The sequence below is a fragment of the Xiphophorus couchianus genome, chromosome 18, assembly GCF_001444195.1.
Source record: "Xiphophorus couchianus chromosome 18, X_couchianus-1.0, whole genome shotgun sequence".
Classification (NCBI taxonomy): domain Eukaryota; kingdom Metazoa; phylum Chordata; class Actinopteri; order Cyprinodontiformes; family Poeciliidae; genus Xiphophorus; species Xiphophorus couchianus.
In genome coordinates, this window is record NC_040245.1 from 5,559,410 (window position 1) to 5,573,989 (window position 14,580).

At 37.7% G+C, this 14,580-nt stretch overlaps 1 long non-coding RNA gene across 1 annotated transcript in view; it reads left to right on the forward strand.

Annotated features, from left to right (window-relative positions):
* The first annotated feature begins 3,035 nt into the window (after window positions 1-3,035).
* LOC114133363 (uncharacterized) overlaps window positions 3,036-14,580 on the forward strand; it is a 28,070-nt gene continuing 16,525 nt past the window's right edge. Inside the window, exons 1-2 of the long non-coding RNA XR_003593172.1 lie at window positions 3,036-3,073; window positions 7,898-7,902. This is a non-coding gene — a long non-coding RNA (uncharacterized LOC114133363). The remainder of the gene's footprint in view (window positions 3,074-7,897; window positions 7,903-14,580) is intronic.

A 14,580-nucleotide genomic window follows, 5' to 3' on the forward strand; every position in this document is an offset into this window, starting at 1 on the left:
TGTATGCTTAAGTGTCAATATATTCTACTAGTTGGATCCATCATCCTGCCTTTCCAATTACTGTATATTTATATCAAAGCATAAAACAAAAAAACATGTTGTGATTAACATCCATCCGTCTTGGCAGAACCAGGTCCAAGACATTCCTCTCCCCAGCATCCATTTCCAGCTCATTCTAAGAGGTTCAAAAGGAGTTCTTTTGGGGGTGCTGTGGTGGCGGACGGGTTAGGTACAACTCACGTATGGAGGCCTTAGTTCTCGACGCAGCCGTCACAGGTTCGATTCTCAGCCTGGTGACCCTTGCAGCATGTCTTCCTCCTTCTCTCATTAGCCACTTTCCTGTCAATTCCCTATTAAATAAAGGCCACTAGAGCCAATAAAATCTTACAAAAAAGGAGTTCTTTTAGCCAGAAGGGATGTATGTAGCGCCCCCATCAAGTTCAGGGTCTACCTCTGGGTCTCCTACCAGTTTATTTAGTATGAATAAATCCAACGTAACCCGTCCTCCCATGCATCCACGACAAAACACAGACAGTTGGGATCAGTTTCCTAAAGTTTAGAGACTAATCCAGGCACAAAGTTATCCATGTATGAAATTAAACTGCTCACTTTAAGACACTACTTACTGCGGTATATACTTGTCATATGTCTCGTTTAAGCTGGTTTTGGACCTTTTCCAGCAAGAAAGTACTGCTAACTGTAGCTGCCTCCAAAAAAAATCCATTACAGACTGACCTTCTTTAAACATTCGAAGAAAGTGACCGCCCTCATACGTAGAGGTTTATAAAGCTCTGATCCATCAGATCTACTTCTTTAAATTTACTTGACATGTTATTTTAAGTGTTGACTCGATAAATTTGTAACCTAATCGTAATTTCCATCAATATCAAAGAGTTTTCATCCAACTGTCTATTCAACAAGCATGTTGTGAGGCCTTGTGAGAATACCAGCTCTGCAAGAGCTAAAGAAGGTTGTTGAGTTTCAGCAAAACAACCACTGAATTCTGATCTCTTTTAAAAGAAACCCTGAATGCAGGTTGTTTCTTTTACCTTCCTTCCTCTTTCCTTTACAGAGCGGAGCGTAGGCAGCTCTGCTCCTGCTCTACCTAAGAAGAGGTTACTATATAATTGCCTGACTACAGGCGAGTGCTCTTGATGTCTTCTTGGAATGCACATGGCAGTGTGTTTGCCGTCTTTTCTAGCACATTCACCCATGGCAGTTATATCCAAGATGCTTTGCAGAGGTTCTGACACTGTTTGTGCTATCATACAAATCAGTGACCCAATTACAATCTAAAGTCATTGGAGTTTTCTAAAAATAGACTGATGTATGAGAAGAATAAATACTTGGTGATGATAGCTAACTTTCTCTGTGTTTCTGTAAGGTGCAAATATGGTCAGTTGTTTAAAGTAAGGCGGTATGAATACAGATTCTTTCACTTTTTAATGCTAGGATTGTCTGTTTTATCATGTTTATCTAGAACCAGGAAACAAAGAACCTTGCCTAATTGAACGTATAAAATTAGTTGCTTTTTTTAAAACTGAAGATGTAATTGTAGATCTTTTCTCTAAGACAAATGGAGCTTTACGAGTCACTGTCTAAAACAGGAAGGCACCATTATTTGTGGATGTGTAACCACTGTTTTAGTTTCCCCTATGAACAGCGCCCAGATTCTCTGACCTACACTCTATCAAATACTTCACAATGATAAAATAATGTTTTAATTGACAACAGTGTATGTTGTAAATAGAATGTGTAACTGGGCACAAGAGCAAGACTAAGATAACTACAACTAAGATCTAAATGCAGTGCAACTTTGACCTTATACTAAAACAAGGAGGGAAAAATGGTAAAGTTGAAGACGTACCAGTTTAATAAACCATACTGGTCAGTAATAAACCAAGGGCAATGCACAGTAACAGATCACAGTTAACTTCCAGCACAGCAGAACAATAGCACAGAAGGTATCCCACCATTAATTAGGTATTAATCACAGGAAGTGCTACAACTCAATATTACAACCCCAATAGATTAGTAATAAAATTTTAAGCACATTTAGTGCAACTGTGCTGTCTCAGAATTGTTAAACAATCCTTTAAACAAGTTCTATACATAAAAAAACAACAAACAAGGCAAACTGGCTGTATCATCCACACTATTCAGTTTCTTGAATTAGTAAAACAGTCCGTTAGCTTTTCAAACGTTGCAGGCCTGAGGGGACTCGATTAGCATTCGTCCTCGGAATAGCAGTTCCACTTATGGCTCCCAGAACAACCACGAGGAATGGGTTACTCACCCCACCATGGATTACCAGTTTTAAACAAACGTCAATAAAACTGCTCCAACTCCGGTCCAACAGTCCGTTCCGGCTCATGAGCGTGGTTCGGATCTGCGGCTCCAAAAACCAGGCAAAACGTTCCGGGAAAGTTTGTAGCTCCAACTGGTTAGCAAAAAATAATAATAGTCCACAGCAGCAACGGTCCAACCTTGTCCATGAACTGCCAGTACGTAGCAGCGGGCACGTATGGGCTTTTCCAGTGTGTAAAACCTCCAATATGTGAGTGTAAAACATTAACCAAGTTAAGTAAAAGGTGATCATTATGGTTTAAGGTGCAAAGGTCTACAATGCATTGTATTTAAGAAAATGTTTAAGGGGTGTAGGAGAAAAGAGTTATATATATAACCTGAGGGGTTACAGATGATAATGCAGTTTCTGTTAGTGTGCCTTCTTAAAGCTTGCTGCTGTCTTATGGAAAACAAACAACTCTAACAAGAATATTATGTGTAGTCATTGGCAATCTAGAAAATTTCACAATCTTATGCATGGATTTTGCATCACTCACTACATTTTAGCTGTACTAATTAATGTTACAGTTTAAGTACATACTTTTCAGTCATAGTTTTTTTATTCTTCATTTCCCTCTCTGCTGCATACCCTGTGTCATTTGCCATTTTTAATTAAATACTTTTCTGAGAACTAAAACCAAGACACACCGCTTGCTGTCTGACTCTTAACAATCCGATATGATTTTGTCCTGATATTGTTGAGAATAAATAATTATGTTTTCCTTTTGTCTCTTTTAGCTAGTTGCTAAGCTAAAGTTAAAGGAAACCACATGTTGGGTGTTACACAGAACACAAGACAGCCGTTGTTGTTATCAATTTTATTGCCGAGTGCTTTTACAGACATGCCGGTCAAACTGTAAATAAAGTAAAAACAAAACATCAATACTTAGTACTGCAATATTCAATAAACACAAACTTAAACATAGATTTAGGAGCCAGGCTTGACTTGACTAAGTGGTTATAAGGCAAAGTTTACTCTTAGAACACTTTGTAATATAATAAACATCGGCATTCAAATATCACAGTGCAGCAAAACACAGCTAGCATTTGGCTAATTAGCTCTAGCAAATTCACCAAGCTCACGTTGAGCCCAGATAGAAAACTCATCTCCCCACAGCTTACAGCATTTATATAACTCACCACGTTGGGCAACACTCATGAACACCAGTAGGATATGATTTTATGACAGATTCAGCTTGTTAGTTTCAGCTAACGGCAACCTAAGCGCGCTACTTGTCCGCCGTCAGTTTTCTTCCTCGTCACGTCAACGCGTGTACCAATGCAAAGCAACTACAGCACCCTCTAGCGGAATGGGAGGAGTGAATCCAACATTAGGAAAGTAAGCGATGACACACTAAGTAACGCCCTCTTTGGGGCGTAGCTCAGAGAGACAAAGGGAATGGGAAACCCTTGTGGGAGGCCTTTTGACTGTTAGCTCTTAAAGGTAGCATGTCAGAATGGACCAGCTGTATTTTGGTATTAATAAATGGAATTCATGAATTCAGCTCACTGACTCTTTTTCAACCTCATACATCACAAACGTAGCATGGGGAATGGATGATTCTCTTCAATATAGAGGCTCAGACTTGAGACCAAAAGACTTGTGGGATTGATAATCACACAAGAGTATCTACGGGAAATCTTACCAACATGAACACAAGCTGGTTCGGTAGTAAACTCAAAGCTCAAAGAAGTGCATATTTCTTGTCTCAAGTGGTGCTTTATCACTTTTGGGGACTAGAAGCAGACAAGCCACACCACAGAGAGCTTTTCATTCCCTTCATTTGTCTCCAAGCTACTCCTCTCAGACTCACAGGATCAGTCATCATGTAAATCTTCACTAAACTGACATTTGCATGACATATTTTACTGTTGCTACTTTTTTCTTGCCGTTGTGCTATGCTTTGACCAATTTTGTTCAAAACCTTTCTGTAAGGATTTGTTTTTTTTCTGTGTATTCATTTAGGTTTCTGTGTCTATTGAGTCTCTGTTTTGTCCTGTCTACCCCTTGATTGTTCCCAGCTGTGTCTCGTTCCCTGATTACCCTCTGTGTATAATCCCACCTGTGTTCCTTGTTCCTCGTTGGGTCCTTGTCTAATCTGTCTAGTCGTCTCATATTGTCCACCATCAAGTCTGTTGTCAGTTGTTTGTACTACCAGTTGTGAGGATTAGTCTTCCCCTCATTCTGTACTGCCTGGATTTTGTTTTTTGTTATCATTTATCATTAAATCATCATCTCCTTCACACCAACCTGGGTCTACAGCGTTTTCCACACTATCTCTAACCGCAATTCATGACACTTTCAGCTGCTCTTCTGGCTGCCTTGCACTTGCAACCTTTCTTTTCTGCCTTTTTAAATATATCTTCATGTTAATAAATATAGTTATCATACGCTACAAACTTGAATACAACTAAAAAGTTTGTAAAATATTATGTAAGCGCTAAAATAATAAGAAAACAGGATGAGACTACAATATTGCTATAATTTACAGAAAGCTAACTCGCAAACATCAAAGCACACTGAAGGTTCTCTTTTTTCCCCTGTCTCTCTTAACCCAGATTTTTATTTATTTATTTTTTTGCATTTGCCCACATCGATATAGCTCAAGGACAGAAGAACAATCCTGGAAAAAATTGCAGTTTGGTAGAAAACATTAAAGCATACCATTCTCATTACTCTTTTATCTGTTTGCTTGTGTCATAAGTCAAAAACGGAAAATGATTTGGCGGGGAAGAATGGAAGATATTAGATTTGTCGTGTACATTTCCATCAGATGATTATGGCATATTAAACAGTGAGGTAGGGACCAAGTCTGCTTTTGCACCTGCTTTCTTACAAAGTTTTTAATCAGAGAAATGGGGAGCTGGTTCAGATAAGAAGCACTAGGAACATGAAAGAAACCAGAACCCGAAGCAATCCATTGCAAAACTCAATTAGCAAAACACATTAGGTCATGCACGGCTACCATTATTTAACTTTTAGATGAAAGAATCTGGGTACTTTACGCAGATCCAGCAACTTCATGTTTTTTGCTTCGGTTTCTCGATTACAGCCAGACATTCAGATTTTGCCTCTCCGATGTGACTCTGAAAATAAGAGCTGACATAGGTGAGAATGAAAAAATTAGAAAATTAGAAAAACACTGAGGCATGCACTTTCATCATGGAGACGCTGCTTTTATCTCAGGTAAGAGGATGTTTATGCTAGCTGTGCCTAAAACCACTTTTTTTTTTTTTTTTTATCCTATTAGCACAGATGGAAATTTCCAAAAGCGAGATGTTGAGAGAGGGCTCCAACAGAAAGACGACAAAACGGCACACATCAAAAGGAGGGAAATGACAACTTATTTTGAAGAATCATCCAGGTAACAGCTTGCCACTGCAAGTAGTTATCTGAGAGAAGCCGGCTTGCATGCAGAACACACTTTGAGACTTTTTATGGTCAGGACCGCTCGAGGAGTACACTCTGTCTAAGCAGAAAGACTTCTCCACTGTAGCTTGTAGGAATTGTCTTTCGGAGGAGAATTTATCTTTGTGACAGGTGACAACAGACTCTACAAAAATCTTTTGATTCATGTAATATTTTGATTGATTTCCACTCCTGCCTTGAAAATAAATGGACTAGAGGTGGGCCAGTGTTGCAGGTGACAGTCTATTGCATCAGACGGACTGTCTGGCGATGGGTTCTCTCTCTTTATGGTTTGTATGCATCATTGTGATGATAAGTTTTGGTCCTGCCCTTTGTTGTTCCACCCTCTGGACCATCTTTCATGCAAGTAACAATATAGCCCAGACCTTAATCTGTCTCATGCATTTGTCATTCTTTCTTAAGAGAGAGCTACATTTTCTGTTTGATGCACCACATGGCAAATGAAAGAGGAGCTGAGCATCCCATATGAAGCCTCACTATTGTTCAATTTTCCAAATTAATTACTCAAGTTCTCTGATAAGCTTTGTTAAAAAAAGAGACACGAGTGAAATATCAGTGTACTATTGTGGACTTCTTCGTTTGGTAAGTACAAAGGGATAAAACTGTTTCAAATAACCTTTATTTTTCACTGTCAAAACTAAGACAAGTCCTTTGAAGTGTAAAATTTCCCTTAGAGTGTAAACAACTGTCTCCCATCCATGACGTTTACCTCTCCTCTTTGTGCTGGCAATTTTCTACATGAATAAAGAAGCTGCTCCTTTCTCCCACTGGCTAGACCCCGACTGGAGTGCAATCTGTTATAATATCAACTCAAGCCCCCATTGGCAAGCATCATTAGTCTCCTCTCTTTCTTGCATATTCAGTGTTGGCACAAATTGTGTGGAAATACTCGGCACTCCCATTCATCGGGAACTTGAAGACACAGTTTCTTGCAAAGACACTTTTTTTTTTTTTTTTGCCTTTTGTCATGGTACAACCATACACTTCAATGTTTATTGTGGGGATTTGTCTGACAAACCAACACAAAGTAGTTTTTAACTGAGAAGTTAAAGTTTTTAAACTTGTCTTTTCTCCTTATCTTTCGACCTTAGTGGAACTTGGTTTTTAAATTGCATGTAATTGTACTCTAAGGAGTTTTCTTTGTGTGTGTGTGTTCAGCGCTTTGTGTCAGCGGTAGCTGTTTTAAAGTGCTTTAATAAATAAAGGTGGAATGAAAAAAAGGGTGCACAGTGCACACATAAAAATCTAAAAGCCAGTTTTCTCAAGCAGCTTTTATTCAGACTGAGATATTTGCTATTTTTTTCTCTGCAAAAATCACTCAAGGTCAATGAGATTTGATGAAAACCCATTCATGTGCTCTCACCCCATAAGTTAAATTGCAATGGTAGTCGGAATATTGAGGTGTGTAATATTCATGTATGGTACATTGATTCCGCCCATACTTCGATCTGTTCTCAGAAGCCTGTGGTAGTGAAAGCAGGTAGATATTAAACAGAAGGAGCCCTGGGATTGAACCTTGGGGTTGGCTTCATGTGACCTCAGTCAAGGTAAGACTTGCACCAGTCAAGTACTGGTACAGAGAGTCCAACAAAAATATCCATTTGTTTCAGTAATATGGTGTGGTCAACAGTGTCAAATGCTGTGCTGAGGTCCAACAGAACCAGCACTGTGGCTCTTCCACAGTCTGCATTTATGTGAATATCATTGACCGCTTTGACGAGGGCGGTCTCAGTACTGCAGTGAGCGTGGAAACTGGACTGAAGGACATCAAAGCGGTTGGTATGTTTACAGGAAATACTCCATGTGGAGGTTTACACACTTATCAGATGATTTCATCGTTTCACAAAGTACAATTTTCTTTCTAAACTCTGTGTTTCCTCCTTAGTGTTTTAAGTCAAGCTTGTCTTTTCTTTTCCTTCAGTCTAGCAAAATGCAGCATATAAAACCGCAACTCCTCTTCCTCTCCATCCTAATGCCGCTGCTGGCTTCACACTTTGCTCTGCACTAGGTACGAAGGCTGGCTTAAAATTTTCTCACACATCCCTGTCATAAAAGATTGAGCATGTGGGAGTCATTGAAATGTATTCATGCTCACAATGTAGAGGAAGCACGGGGCCACAGTAATGGTTGTCAGGGGCTGGTATGCCTCAGTGAACTGAGGACGACATTTTCTGTCTCACTGGCTGCAGGGATGTTGGAGTTATATAACCCTACAGGAGGCCACAGATGAGAGCGTCACGTGTGACTCCTAATAAAATGCAACATTTAGTTTGTGTGCAGTGCAGAGCGTCACGTAGTCCAAGTGATTTTCAGAAACAAGCTGTCTTTCTGTTGCTCTATTAAATCCGTTAAAATAATGTTTTTTTTTTAGTTTTGCTTCATTGGTCTTACTGCCTTCTTATTTGTAAAGCTAAATACATGTGGAGAAATATTTAAAACCTCAAAGTATGTTTTGACATTTCATCTGATTATTTCACCAAACTTTCACACAGGTGTTCACATTCGGAGTTTTATTGTGAGTCTTTCTGCCTTGTTCAGTTGACACAAACTGTCCTTTTTCTTGTGAAGGTAAAAAAAAGACCTTAACATCAATGTTATCTCCTGGTGGATCCTCAAATATCTTATGGTGCGTGTGGGAAAGCCTTTAGTTAATCCCAAATCATCATCACATAAATATATCACATAAATCTAATTAAAACGATTTGATTTAAACCTAGAGACTAAGATTCAACAGGCGTCACTTTAAATGGTAATTAAGACTTCTGTCACTCGGTTTCTGCACCTCCTTGATAGTGAATACAAATACAACACAGTTATTTATTTATACAAAAGTTTGCTTCCAATATCTGCTTTATGTATTATTTTGCATTGGTTTATATCATAAAATCTCAAGAAAACATAATGAAGTGTATTGTTGATTACATGTGAAAAGGAAAAGGCATATGAATAGTTTTGTAAAGCACAGAAATTTCAATGATGGGCCTGTAAGGTGCTTAGTTACAGAGCACCATTGTTGCTTAAAGGATCAGGATGTTTCCAGTATAATGAGGCGAAGAGCGACCAATGAATATATAAACCTTGACGTTTTCTTCTAATCTGCACTAAATTGAGTATGTTTTTGAAAAAACCTCCAGCAAAAGGATGAAAAGAATATTCTCTGTTGGAATATTAAATTTGGCATCTTTAAATATGGTATTCACTTTCTCACCCTTCAAGCTTCTGTTTCTTAATAGTGACAAACCATTTAGATTTGGTCCAGAGTTGAGTAGATATACTTCACTGAATCAAAGTAACAAGATCTCATTTAAAAGTGCTTGTTATTGCTATTGACAGGCTCAGATGGTTATTTGACTGAATATAACGACAGAACTGAGACATCCAGTGCAGCCATTTTTCATCTGACATTATCTTCTCCCAGCACACTTCCACCAGGCTGACTTTTACAGATATATTTACACATGTGAAGCAGCAAATAGCTTTCAACTCAGCATGTGTTCAAATTAGATATGAAAATGTCCTTATAAGCCTCATAAAACATTCATTTTCTGCACATTTCCAGATATGCAAGAATAAAGTGACAAGATATGTTTCATGCTATGTTGGTATTGCATGGTTTTTCCTTTTTTTTCTTCTTTTTTAGGTAAATCTAATTCTTTATAGCACCATCACACTATTGCATATCTGCTATGCATTTCTGTGCCATCTGAAAATAAGTGTGTCTATGTAAATAGCATTTCAACATCGAATTTCTACAAATCTGGCCATGCAGCATACCTGAAGCGATATTTAGCTAAGATGGACTGCCACACAGTTTTTGGACATGCTGAACATTTCTGCTGCAGAAGCACAGCTCATATATGTTATTCCATATATTCCACATTTAGGTTTCATCACTATCAATACTACACATACAGTATTTTACAGCAATGACCTGATTAAACCTTAGCCTATGCTAATGCTGTTGGAAATGCCTACCCAGCACTAAAGAGCATTCAGTCCCCTCAGCGTGTCGACAGAGAGAATACAGCAGACATTGGCCTGTTTTCTAGTAATTCAGTTAGTAGTTATTAAACCACGTGGGGGCACACTAATAGACTGTGCATAGATTGGTGAACTTTCATCCCATGAAGTTAGGCAACTATCAATTTGGGGAAAAAGGTAGAGCTGAGCATCATCTGCATTGCGATTGTAACTTATTTTAATGTTTGTTGTAATGTGAGGTAAGCATATGAATAAATTTATATTTTTTTAATAAATGTTTCAGGCTGTAAAATCAATTATAGTTGATCCTCCATTTATAGAACAGCCGCTTAGCGTATGCTAAGTCATCAGGCTAGCTATTATTAGCTAACTAGCATTAGCAAAACAAGCAACAATGTCAAATTCTGCATTTCATTACTTTCAAACACAGTGGAAACTTGTACACTGAAAGAGACTGCATGGTACTTTGTGTATGTAAAATATTTCATGTTACAATTACCAGAAGAACTTTGTTTGCTACAGTAACCAGTAAAATATGACATATATATATGCAGGATAGCCATATTGCATGTTGTGAAATCTGTAGTTTTATAGCTTCAAAGTAACGTTTGCCAGCTCCAAATTTGGACATTTTGTCAGTACAATGTACAGTTTAATTGCAACATTCAAACAAAAATTTAAGTTTCATTATTAAAATCCTAGATTTGTCTCACTGCTGTTTAAAAATCTAAGAATGGTGGTACACAGAACACACTTTAAAAAAAAAACATTCTCTGCTTCTCTTTCTCTTTTCAACTAAGCCATAGTCTCTGAGATACGTGCAGTTACAGTTTCAATGGTCTGACTTGCAGGCAGGAAACAGGCTTAATCAGACAAGAGACAGCTGTGACTGTCAGTGTTAATAAGAGCAAGAACTTTACGTGAACAAAAAAGAAATATGATGTTATTCTTGCTTCTCTACCACTAATAAGTGCTGGTGAGGTTGATGTGAAAAAGAAAAAAAGTGATATCATTCTGACAAAAATGTTACAAAAAGGAGTCTGGGATTGCTGCTTCTTTTTAAGGTGAGCTTGTTCAGGGTTGATTAGGAAATATGAAACCCGCAAAAAGGGGTGCATGATGTAAAAGCGAGGTAAACCCACTGCAAACAGACACTGGAAATTAACAGATTTGAGTTTGTTCATGGATGTGTGACTGCAGGAATCCTTCCCTGTTTTGTCTTAGCAGAAAACTTTCAGGCCTCTCCATATAGCATAGTTTCTCTCAGATCCGTTTTTTTAAAAATTGAACTCTAAAATAACTTTTGAACTACCAGTAATTTTAAGGGTGAGATAAGACGTGATATGATGCAATTTTTCATGAGTAAGGATTCCATGGCTGGCGTGGAAAAGCTTCAGAAGCTGAGTCCAAATGAGATCAAAGAACTTGCTTTGACTCTGAACTTGTATCTTTTTGCATTTCAGCTCAAAATGTAGAGCAGATCTTGAGTCTTAAGAGTCAAGTCAAACATCTTTGCTGTCATTTACTTGTGCATGTTGCTGATATTTACTTCAGTAAACCAAACACATCATAAAACCAATGTTTTAAACAGTGATTAAACAATTAAAAGAGAAAGTAATTTTAAAAACATCAAGATACATTTGATCTAGCAGAAGGAGCATATTTATCATCTTTAACAAAACCTCATTTAAAAAGTCAATTTAAAAAATTCGTATCAAGCAGCTGTGCTTAAAAATAGAAATTATGAGATCATAAACACAATGAAAGGTGATTCCAGACAGTGAGACTGAGACAATGTTGAAGTGTATATTCGGTACTCTTTGTGCTTCAGTGATTAAATGTGTTTGTCTGCTGTGAAGAATGAATGAATCAGAAGTGACTCACTTCGATGTTATATTTAGAGCCATCCCACGTGGATTCAGTAGTTATCAACTCCGAAGCCAAACAGTTTGATATTTGTATGTCTCTAAATGGAAACAAGCTTTTTTTTTGCCATTTATTTTATGTTTCTGCTGTTAACTCAGACATCACAAGCTGCCTTTAGTTTTCTATCAGACAAATTCAAGGAAAAAAAAAATTGACTCCACCAGTCTAAGTGGAAAGCACAATATTGCACAAAGTACAACATGATCCAAATCAATGCAATCGCTGCTGGTGCTCGGGTCGCACTCATCCCACTCAGTTTTGCAGGGTTCAAAATGTACTACAGAAATCAAATGAAAAGCTAAGCATGTTGTGGGGATCTATAAAGAGTAAACAGCTGAATCCAAAACTAAACTTGACAGAAGAGCTTGAAGTGAGGCGATTGCCAGATGAGAGGGTCACAATACGATATCCATTAACACTCCTGCTAACGGCTGGACAGACTCTTGACATGAAATACAAACAAAAAGCTACAGAGTAGCTTCGTTTTTAGGCAGAGAACCACTTCTTTACAGAGAAAGAAAGAAAATATTTTTATGTTTTCAATGCATTCTTGTACTTTTAAGTGCCTTGCAAAAGAGTTTGCATCCCTTGGATGATTTTGTCACATGATCCACAAACATCAATGTATTTTATTTGGATTTTATAGATTAGAAAGTAGTCCATACTTGAGTAGTTGAAGGTTTTAAAGTTACTTTACAAATAAAAACAAAGAAAAAACTCTGCCTGCTTCATGCAACATCCATACATGAATGTTGGTTTTTTTCTCTAAAACAGGAAAAAAAAATTAAGAGTGCCTCACGAAATAGTGTTTTGGGGACTTGAAACACTTTTATTTTTGGAAGCTGGAAGTGAGTTCCAAAGTGAAAATGTTGCCCTCACAAATTAATGTGAAAACATTAGCATAATATTTCAGGAGTGTCCAAAGTCAGCAGACCTCTGCAGAACATTGACATGCTGAGGAGACGGTAGCTTCCACCTCAGCATGTCGATGTTCTGCAGAGGCCTTCTAACGAGCCATCATTTGATTCAGGTGTGTTGACCCACCTGACTAAAACATGCAGGAAACTGGCCGGTGAGGACTGACTCTGGACACCCCGGTGTTAGACCAACCTCTAACCTCACCTGACCTATAACCCCAAATGCATCATTATTAAACAACAACAAGTTACATGTTCATGGATGTGAGGCAGAACTTCATTAATCAAGTTAAAGAAATTGTTCGCCATTCTTGTTTTCTTGTTGTGTTTGTCACTTACACTGTGCGCATGTCCTATACTCCATGTTTAACTCCACTTACAGATGTGAGGGAGTAGAAATATTGTTCTGGGACTTTCTTTGTTTACTTCTGTATGAAAACATTTCATTAATTGTTCCCATCTGGATGGGAGTGTTTGTGAAACTGACATCTTAGCTGCTTCATCAACTAATGCTCTTTATGTTCCTGTCACTTTAGGTCAGGAGTGTCAAACACATTTTTGGTTTGGGCCAAATCAAGATCATGAATGTATTGATAAAGCCCCTTCTCAAACTGGTAAAATATCAGTGACGTCATAAAAATAATTAATATTATTGTACATCTTTTCAGTCCCTCCAGGATTTCATGATACTTTTTGCGATTTTTTGCAATAAAAATCAAAATGGTTGTGTTGCTAAATTGGAAATCTTTTTTATATTTAGAAGAAGAATTACTTTATTCATCCCAGCAGGGAAATTATTTCACAGTTACAGCAAGAATTTTTTATACACAGATTAACACACACACGACAGGAGCTGCATCTGCAGGCAGCCAGCTGAGCCAGCGCCATTTTTTTTTTTTTTTGAAGGAGGACATGCATTAAGGGTTGTCAAACCCGCGACGTCCGCGGGTCTAGGGCCTCCAAATGTGGGGCGTGCTAACCCCCTGCGCCACCACAGCACGCCCCTTTGCACTTATTTATGATGGTAAATGTGACTTTTTATTACTAGCTGTTTAGATCATGGCCTATACATGACTCATGGCCTCAACAGCGCCTATACATTACTTACTAGTACAAGTAAGAAAGTTTTTGAAAATATTTGAGAAAAATCACTAATAAACTCCCAGTTATGTATTAGCGCAAAAAAGGTTTGGTAATTGGTTGATCTTGTGTGAATTTCCACAATAATTCTCTAGAAACTGTAGGGACTGATTGATATAATTTGGCAGTAAACAGATAAAAACTGCATTCATTTAATTGATAACATAATATTAAGCCCACTTAATGTTTAGTCTAGAATCTAGAGGGCCACATAAAAAGCCCACTGTTCTTGAGTTTTCGGTAGACGGTCATGTCTTGGTGAATTCTGTGTTGTCCTCTTTTAATTTTTGGATGATGTATTTATGTACAAAACGTTTGTGTGGTATTTTATTACCTAACTCTACTTCAACTCTGACTTTCTGCTGGGTACCTTGATCTTGCTATGATCTTTGGTAACTTTAGTTTCATTTATAGCTGGAGGAAATTGTACATAGAAAAATAAGTAACTAGGTGATTTTTAAAGGTGTCTGAATGTGTTGAGTCTTATTTAGGGATAAGTACCACTTGGTTTTGGTCTATTACACAAAAATACCAATATGCCAGAGTGTGAAAAACTTCAGAGGCATTAATATATTTGTAAGACACTGTACAATTTTCAGTGTGTCCTAACAGACCTCTCTTTGCTCTTGCAAACATTTTACAGCTTTCCTTATCTGTACATTAACCGACGGCAACAATTAAAACGTAATCAAATTAAACAGAAATTGCAATAGATACAAGCTAATTGAACGGATGAAGGATGACACTTGAATTCATTACTGTAATTTGCGTGATTTTGTATCTGACATTTCATTCACTGACAATTTAATTGACAATTAAATTACCCCTCTAATCGCCTCT